Raw genomic sequence first — 9,972 nt, 5'->3', positions numbered from 1 at the left:
ACTAGTATAACATAAGGGTGTATAGACTAGTATAACATAAGGGTGTATAGACTAGTATAACATAAGGGTGTATAGACTAGTATAACATAAGGGTGTATAGACTAGTATAACATAAGGGTGTATAGACTAGTACAACATAAGGGTGTATAGACTAGTATAACAGAAGGGTGTATAGACTAGTACAACATAAGGGTGTATAGACTAGTATAACATAAGGGTGTATAGACTAGTATAACATAAGGGTGTATAGACTAGTACAACATAAGGGTGTATAGACTAGTATAACATAAGGGTGTATAGACTAGTATAACATAAGGGTGTATAGACTAGTATAACATAAGGGTGTATAGACCAGTATAACATAAGGGTGTGTACACTAGTAATCACTCCTCTTTCACCCCAGCTGCCAAACTAACCCGGATTCAGATGACCATCCTACCCATGCTAGATTGCTGTGTTGTTGTCTTAGATCTCTTTTTATATAGTGTTGTGTTGTCTCTCTTGTCGTGATGTGTGTTTTATCCTATATTTTTATTTTATTTTCTATTTTAAATCCCAGGCCCCCGTCCCCGCAGGAGGCCTTTTGCCTTTTGGTAGGCCGTCATTGTAAATAAGAATTTGTTCTTTACTAACTTGCCTAGTTAAATAAAGGTTAAATAAAAACAAAATAAAAATAGTATAACATAAGGGTGTATACACTATTATAAACTGGGTGGTTAGAAACATGAATGCTGATTGGCTGACAGCCGTAGTAGATCAGACCGTATACCATGGGTATGACAAAACATAATTACACTACATGACCAAAAGTATGTGGACACCTGCTCGTCAAACATCTCATTTCACAATCATGGGCATTAATATGGAGTTGGTTCCCCCTTTGCTGCTATAAAAGCCTGCAGTCTTCTGGGAAGTCTTTCCACTAGATGTTGGAAAATTGCTGTGGGGACTTGCTTCCAATCAGCCACAAGAGCATTAGTGAGGTCGGTCACTGATGTTGGGCGATAAGGCCTGGTGTGCAGTCGGCGTTCCAATTAATCCCAAATGGGTTTGATGGGGTTGAGGTCAGGGCTCTGTGCAGGCCAGTCAAGTTCTTCCACACCGATCTCGACAAACCATTTCTGTATGGACCTCGCTTTGTGCACGGGGGCATTGTCATGCTGAAACAGGAAAGGGCCTTCCCCAAAGTTGGAAGCGCAGAATCCTCTAGAATGTCATTGTATGCTGTAGCTTTAAGATTTCCCTTCACTGGAACCAAAGGGCCTAGCCCGAACCATGAAAAACAGTCCCAGACCATTATTCCTCCTCCTCCACCAAACTTTACGGTTGGAACTATGCATTGGGACAGGTAGCGTTCTCCTGGCATCCGCCAAACCCAGATTAGTTTGTCGGACTGCCAGATAGTGAAGAGTGATTCATCACTCCAGAAAACGCGTTTTGTCTACTCCAGAGTCCAGTGGCGACGAGTTTTACACCACTCCAGCCGATGCTTGGCATTGCGCATGGTGATCTCAGGCTTGTGTGCGGCTGCTCGGCCATGGAAACACGTTTCATGAAGCTCCCGACGAACAGTTCTTGTCCACATACTTGTGTATATGTAGTGTGTGTTGATAACCAGTTTATAATAGTAATAAGGCACCTCGGGGGTTTGTGGTATATGGCCAATATACCACGGCTAACGGCTGTATCTGGGCACTCCGTGTTGTGTCATGCTTAAGAACAGCCCGTAGCCATGGTATATTGGCCAAATACCATACCTCCTTGGGCTTTATTGCTGAAGTGTAACACTGGTGTGACAGTGGAAAAGGAGCACATTTTTTTCCCCCCAGACATTTTTATGGACAGATTCAGTTGAGATAAGTGTGCAATATTGACTTCCATGTAAATCAATAACTTATGTCAGACTTGTGTGGTTCTCAAGTCAGAATACAGCCAAGTGTGCATACTTTGGAAAAAAGGGTTCACTTGTAAAATGGAGACCTCATTGTTGTGCATCTGAATGTTGTAAAATATGTTGTCAATGTTACATACAGCTGGTAGCCAATGTTACATACAGCTGTTGGCCAATGTTACATACAGCTGGTAGCCAATGTTACATATAGCTGGTAGCCAATGTTACATATAGCTGGTAGCCAATGTTACATACAGCTGGTAGCCAATGTTACATACAGCTGGTAGCCAATGTTACATATAGCTGGTAGCCAATGTTACATATAGCTGGTAGCCAATGTTACATACAGCTGGTAGCCAATGTTACATACAGCTGGTAGCCAATGTTACATACAGCTGGTAGCCAATGTTACATATAGCTGGTAGCCAATGTTACATACAGCTGGTAGCCAATGTTACATACAGCTGGTAGCCAATGTTACATACAGCTGGTAGCCAATGTTACATACAGCTGGTAGCCAATGTTACATACAGCTGGTAGCCAATGTTACATACAGCTGGTAGCCAATGTTACATACAGCTGGTAGCCAATGTTACATACAGCTGGTAGCCAATGTTACATACAGCTGGTAGCCAATGATACATACAGCTGGTAGCCAATGTTACATATAGCTGGTAGCCAATGTTACATACAGCTGGTAGCCAATGTTACATACAGCTGGTAGCCAATGTTACATACAGCTGGTAGCCAATGTTACATACAGCTGGTAGCCAATGTTACATACAGCTGGTAGCCAATGTTACATACAGCTGGTAGCCAATGTTACATACAGCTGGTAGCCAATGTTACATACAGCTGGTAGCCAATGTTACATACAGCTGGTAGCCAATGTTACATACAGCTGGTAGCCAATGTTACATACAGCTGGTAGCCAATGATACATACAGCTGGTAGCCAATGTTACATACAGCTGGTAGCCAATGTTACATACAGCTGGTAGCCAATGTTACATACAGCTGGTAGCCAATGTTACATATAGCTGGTAGCCAATGTTACATATAGCTGGTAGCCAATGTTACATATAGCTGGTAGCCAATGTTACATACAGCTGGTAGCCAATGTTACATATAGCTGGTAGCCAATGTTACATATAGCTGGTAGCCAATGTTACATACAGCTGGTAGCCAATGTTACATATAGCTGGTAACCAATGTTACATACAGCTGGTAGCCAATGTTACATACAGCTGGTAACCAATGTTACATACAGCTGGTAGCCAATGTTACATATAGCTGGTAGCCAATGTTACATACAGCTGGTAGCCAATGTTACATATAGCTGGTAGCCAATGTTACATATAGCTGGTAGCCAATGTTACATACAGCTGGTAGCCAATGTTACATACAGCTGGTAGCCAATGTTACATATAGCTGGTAGCCAATGTTACATACAGCTGTTGGCCAATGATACATACAGCTGGTAGCCAATGTTACATATAGCTGGTAGCCAATGTTACATACAGCTGTTGGCCAATGTTACATACAGCTGGTAGCCAATGTTACATACAGCTGGTAGCCAATGTTACATACAGCTGGTAGCCAATGTTACATACAGCTGGTAGCCAATGATACATACAGCTGGTAGCCAATGTTACATACAGCTGGTAGCCAATGTTACATACAGCTGGTAGCCAATGTTACATACAGCTGGTAGCCAATGTTACATATAGCTGGTAGCCAATGATACATACAGCTGGTAGCCAATGTTACATATAGCTGGTAGCCAATGTTACATATAGCTGGTAGCCAATGTTACATACAGCTGGTAGCCAATGTTACATACAGCTGTTGGCCAATGTTACATACAGCTGGTAGCCAATGTTACATACAGCTGGTAGCCAATGTTACATACAGCTGGTAGCCAATGTTACATACAGCTGTTGGCCAATGTTACATACAGCTGGTAGCCAATGTAACATACAGCTGGTAGCCAATGTTACATACAGCTGGTAGCCAATGTTACATACAGCTGTTGGCCAATGTTACATACAGCTGGTAGCCAATGTTACATACAGCTGGTAGCCAATGTTACATATAGCTGGTAGCCAATGTTACATACAGCTGGTAGCCAATGTTACATACAGCTGGTAGCCAATGTTACATACAGCTGTTGGCCAATGTTACATACAGCTGATTGTCAATGTTACATACAGCTGATTGTCAATGTTACATACAGCTGGTAGCCAATGTTACATACAGCTGGTAGCCAATGTTACATACAGCTGGTAACCAATGTTACATACAGCTGGTAGCCAATGTTACATACAGCTGGTAGCCAATGTTACATACAGCTGGTAGCCAATGTTACATACAGCTGGTAGCCAATGTTACATACAGCTGGTAGCCAATGTTACATACAGCTGGTAGCCAATGTTACATACAGCTGATTGTCAATGTTACATACAGCTGATTGTCAATGTTACATACAGCTGATTGTCAATGTTACATACAGCTGATTGTCAATGTTACATACAGCTGGTAGCCAATGTTACATACAGCTGGTAGCCAATGTTACATACAGCTGGTAGCCAATGTTACATACAGCTGGTAGCCAATGTTACATACAGCTGGTAGCCAATGTTACATACAGCTGGTAGCCAATGTTACATACAGCTGATTGTCAATGTTACATACAGCTGATTGTCAATGTTACATACAGCTGTTGGCCAATGTTACATACAGCTGGTAGCCAATGTTACATACAGCTGGTAGCCAATGTTACATACAGCTGGTAGCCAATGTTACATACAGCTGATTGTCAATGTTACATACAGCTGATTGTCAATGTTACATACAGCTGTTGGCCAATGTTACATACAGCTGTTGGCCAATGTTACATACAGCTGATTGTCAATGTTACATACAGCTGGTAGCCAATGTTACATACAGCTGGTAGCCAATGTTACATACAGCTGGTAGCCAATGTTACATACAGCTGATTGTCAATGTTACATACAGCTGATTGTCAATGTTACATACAGCTGATTGTCAATGTTACATACAGCTGATTGTCAATGTTACATACAGCTGGTAGCCAATGTTACATACAGCTGGTAGCCAATGTTACATACAGCTGGTAGCCAATGTTACATACAGCTGGTAGCCAATGTTACATACAGCTGGTAGCCAATGTTACATACAGCTGGTAGCCAATGTTACATACAGCTGATTGTCAATGTTACATACAGCTGATTGTCAATGTTACATACAGCTGTTGGCCAATGTTACATACAGCTGGTAGCCAATGTTACATACAGCTGGTAGCCAATGTTACATACAGCTGGTAGCCAATGTTACATACAGCTGATTGTCAATGTTACATACAGCTGATTGTCAATGTTACATACAGCTGTTGGCCAATGTTACATACAGCTGTTGGCCAATGTTACATACAGCTGATTGTCAATGTTACATATAGCTGGTAGCCAATGTTACATACAGCTGATTGTCAATGTTACATACAGCTGATTGTCAATGTTACATACAGCTGATTGTCAATGTTACATACAGCTGGTAGCCAATGTTACATACAGCTGGTAGCCAATGTTACATACAGCTGGTAGCCAATGTTACATACAGCTGGTAGCCAATGTTACATACAGCTGGTAGCCAATGTTACATACAGCTGGTAGCCAATGTTACATATAGCTGGTAGCCAATGTTACATACAGCTGTTGGCCAATGTTACATATAGCTGGTAGCCAATGTTACATACAGCTGGTAGCCAATGTTACATACAGCTGATTGTCAATGTTACATACAGCTGATTGTCAATGTTACATACAGCTGATTGTCAATGTTACATACAGCTGATTGTCAATGTTACATACAGCTGATTGTCAATGTTACATACAGCTGATTGTCAATGTTACATACAGCTGATTGTCAATGTTACATACAGCTTGTAGCCAATGTTACATACAGCTGATTGTCAATGTTACATACAGCTGATTGTCAATGTTACATACAGCTGATTGTCAATGTTACATACAGCTAATTGTCAATGTTACATACAGCTGCTTATAATAGTTCTGAAGAGTTTAAGTCACAACTTCAATCAAATCACATCACTGTCCCAAATGCCATATCCTGCCGTTGTGTCCTTGAGTAAAGCACTTCACCCTTAAAACAGTTTTTTGGACGCTACATTGGCTGCCCTCTGCTCCAACGTGTGTGTCTTTCAGAGGGGTTGGGATAAAGCAGAAACCTGATCAATCAAATATTCTCCATCAGATCACAGATCAGGCAGAATTCCTTCATGATTTCTTGAACTTTTTGGAACTGAGCTCTGCACAGAAAATAAAAATAAATAGCATTAAACAAATGCAAGTGGGAAACTATTTTCCCATTAGTGAGTCCCAACAATTAGCTTGATCAGTTATCCCCCTTTCAGATTCCAGGCAAAGCATCATACATGCTTATCTGTCTGTAAAACATAACTTGAAATACACAATATTGAGGAACTTGATGGAATGAGACTGAAAGGAACACTTACTTGGGTAGACTGACTGAGCGGGACATGAAAGTCAAAATGACAAACAGGAATCACACAAAAGCAGCCAGACTGATCCAGAATAGGATCACTATCAAGTCTGAAGAGTTGACGATGTTAGTATCGCTGCATTACGCTAAGGGTTCATCCCAAATGGCACCCTATTTCCTTTGTAGTGCACTACTTTTAACCAGGGCCCTATGGGAATAAGGTGCCATGTGGGACACACTACTGCACACTAAGATGTCATCTCATGTAACGGTCCTGACCAGTTTTATGTTGTTTTTGTATGTGTAATTGGTCAGGGCGTTAGTTTTGGGTGGGCAGTCTATGTTATCTGTTTCTATGTTGGTTTTGGGTTGCCTGGTATGGCTCTTGATTAGAGGCAGGTGGTTTGCGTTTTCCTCTAATTAAGAGTCATATTTAGGTAGGGCGTTCTCACTGTTTGTTTGTGGGTGATTGTCTCCTGTGTCGTGTAATGTATGTACCATACGGGACTGTTTGGCTGTTCGTTTCGTTTCGTTTCGTTTCGTTTCGTTTCGATGTCGTCTGTTTCCTGTACGTGAGTTTATGTTTAGTTATGTAAGTTTATGTTCAGGTTTCGTCAACGTCGTTTTCTTGTTTTGTAAATTTGAAAGTGTTTTGTGTTTCGTGTTGCCATCGTCGTATTTAAAATAAAAGATGGCTTATTTCCCTCAAGCTGCATTTTGGTCTGAAGATCCTTCTCTCTTCACCTCGTCCGAGGATGAGGAGAGAGACAGCCTTTACATCTCAACTATTCATGAAAAAAGTAAAACAACGAGTGGCTCATAATAATGACGCAGGAGGAGATGGCTGCCGTTTTACGATCCCCTAACCAATTGTGCTAATTTGTGTGTGTTTTTTTCACGTTATTTGTAACTTATTTTGTACATAATGTTTCTGCCAAAGTGTCTTAAGACCTGAAAAGAGCTTCTAGATATCAGGACAGCGATTACTCACCCCGTACTGGAGGAATACTTTTTCTTTAACGAGTCGGACGGGAAGGATTTACTTCAGAAGCCCGACAAGGCCCTCATCCCCGTCATTTGCAGGAAAAAGAGACAGAGGTATCGGGGACAAAGGTCTGGGTGCCTTGTAAGACGGCGAGTGGGTAATCTCCCTTTACCATCGGTCCTATTAGCCAATGTACAATCAATGGATAATAAAATAAACTAACTACGACCACCTATATCCTACCAACAGGACATTAAAAACGGTAATATCTTATGTTTCACCGAGTCGTGACTGAACGACGACATTAATAACATACAGCTGGTGGGTTTTCCGCTTTTTCGGCAGGATAGAACAGCGGCCTCTGGTAAGACAAGGGGCAACGGTCTATGTATATTTGAAAACAACAGCTGGAGCACGAAATCTAAGGAAGTCTCGAGGTTTTGCTCGCCTGAGGTAGAGTATCTCATGATAAGCTGTAGACCACACTATCTACCGAGAGAGTTTTCAACTATATTCTTCGTAGCTGCCTATTTACCACCACAAACCGATGCTGGCACTAAGACCGCACTCAATGAGCAAACAGAAAAACGCTCATACAGAGGCGGTGCTCCTAGTGGCCAGGGACTCTAATGCAGGGAAACTTACATCCGTTTTACCTCATTTCTACCAGCTTGTGCAACCAAAGGGAAAAAATCTCCAGACCACCTTTACTCCACACACAGAGACACGTACAAAGCTCTCCCTCGCCCTCCATTTGGCAAATCTGACCATAATTCTATCCTCCTGATTCCTGCTTACAAGCAAAAATTAAAGTAGGAAGCACCAGTGACTTGGTCAATAAAAAAGTTATCAGATGGAGCAGATGCTACGCTACAGGAAGACATGGATTACAGGCAACATCCCCACTGAGCTAAAGGGTAGAGCTGCCGCTTTCAAGTTTATAAGAAATCCCACGATGCCCTCCGACGAACCATCAAACAGGCAAAGCGTTAATACATAACTAAGATTGAATCGTACTACACCGGCTCCGACACTCGTCAGATTGGCAGGGCTTGCAAACTATTACAGACTACAAAGGGAAGAACAACCGCGAGCTGCCCAGTGACACAAGCCTACCAGTCAAGCTAAATTACTTCTATGCTCGCTTCGAGAGCAAGTAACACTGATACATACATGAGAGCGTCAGCTGTTCCGGACGACTGTGTGATCACACTCTCCATAGCCGATGTGAGTAAGACCTTTAAATAGGTCAAAATTCACAAGGCCGCAGAGCCAGACGGATTACCAGAACATGTACTCCGAGCATGCGCTGACCAACTGGCAAGTCTCCTCACTGACATTTTCAACCTGTCCCTGACTGAGTCTGTAATAACAACATATTTCAAGCAGACCATCATAGTCCCTGTGCCCAAGAACACTAAGGTAACCTGCCTAAATGACTACCGCCCCGTAGCACTCACGTCTGTAGCCATGAAGTGCTGTGAAAGGCTGGTCATGACTCACATCAACACTACCATCCCGGAAACCCTAGACCACTCCAATCTGCATACTGTCCCAACAGATCCACAGATGATGCAATCTCTATTACACTCAACACTGCCCTTTCCCACCTGGACAAAATGAACACCTATGTGAGAATGCTATTCATTGACTACACCTCAGCGTTCAACACCATAGTGCCTTCAAAGCTCATCACCAAGCAAAGGACCCTGGGACTTAACACCTCCTTTTGCAACTGGATCCTGGACTTCCTGACGGGCAGCCCACAGGTGGTAAGAGTATACGCCACGTTGATCCTCAACACGGGGGCCCCTCAGGTGTGTGTGCTCAGTCCCCTCCTGTACTCCCTGTTCACTCATGACTGCACAGCCAGGCACGACTCCAACACCATCATCAAGTTTGCCGATGACACAATAATAGTAGGCCTGAGCACGTACCCGAACGATGAGACAGCCTATTGGAAGGAGGTCAGCGACCTGGCCGTGTGGTGCGAGGACAATAAACTCTCCCTCAACGTGATCAAGACAAAGGAGATGATTGTGGACTACAGGAAAAGGAGGACAGAGCACGCCAGGTTCTCATCAACGGGGCTGTAGTGGAGCAGGTTGAGAGCTTCAAGTTCCTTGGTGTCCACATCACCAACAAACTATCATGGTACAAACACACTAAGACAGTCGGGAAGAGGGCACGACAAAGCCTATTTCCCCTCAGGAGAAAGATTTGGCATGGGTCCTCAGATCCTCAAAAGGTTCTACAGCTGCACCATCGAGAGCATCCTGACTGGTTGCATCACTGCCTGGTATGGCAACTACTCGACCTCTGACCGCAAAGCACTATTGAGAGTAGTGTGTACGGCCTAGTACATCACTGGGGCCAAATTTCCTTCAATCCAGGACCTCTACACCAGGCGGTGTCAGAGGAAGGCTGTAAAAATTGTCAAAGACTCCAGTCACCCTAGTCATAGACTGTTCTCTATGCTACCGCATGGAAAGTGGTACCAGAGCGCCAAGTCTAGGTCAAAAAGGCTTCTTAACATATTCTACCCCCAAGCCAGA

Source organism: Salvelinus fontinalis, chromosome 24, assembly GCF_029448725.1.
Source record: "Salvelinus fontinalis isolate EN_2023a chromosome 24, ASM2944872v1, whole genome shotgun sequence".
NCBI classification, from domain to species: Eukaryota; Metazoa; Chordata; class Actinopteri; order Salmoniformes; family Salmonidae; genus Salvelinus; species Salvelinus fontinalis.
Note: the sequence above shows the minus strand (reverse complement) of the source record.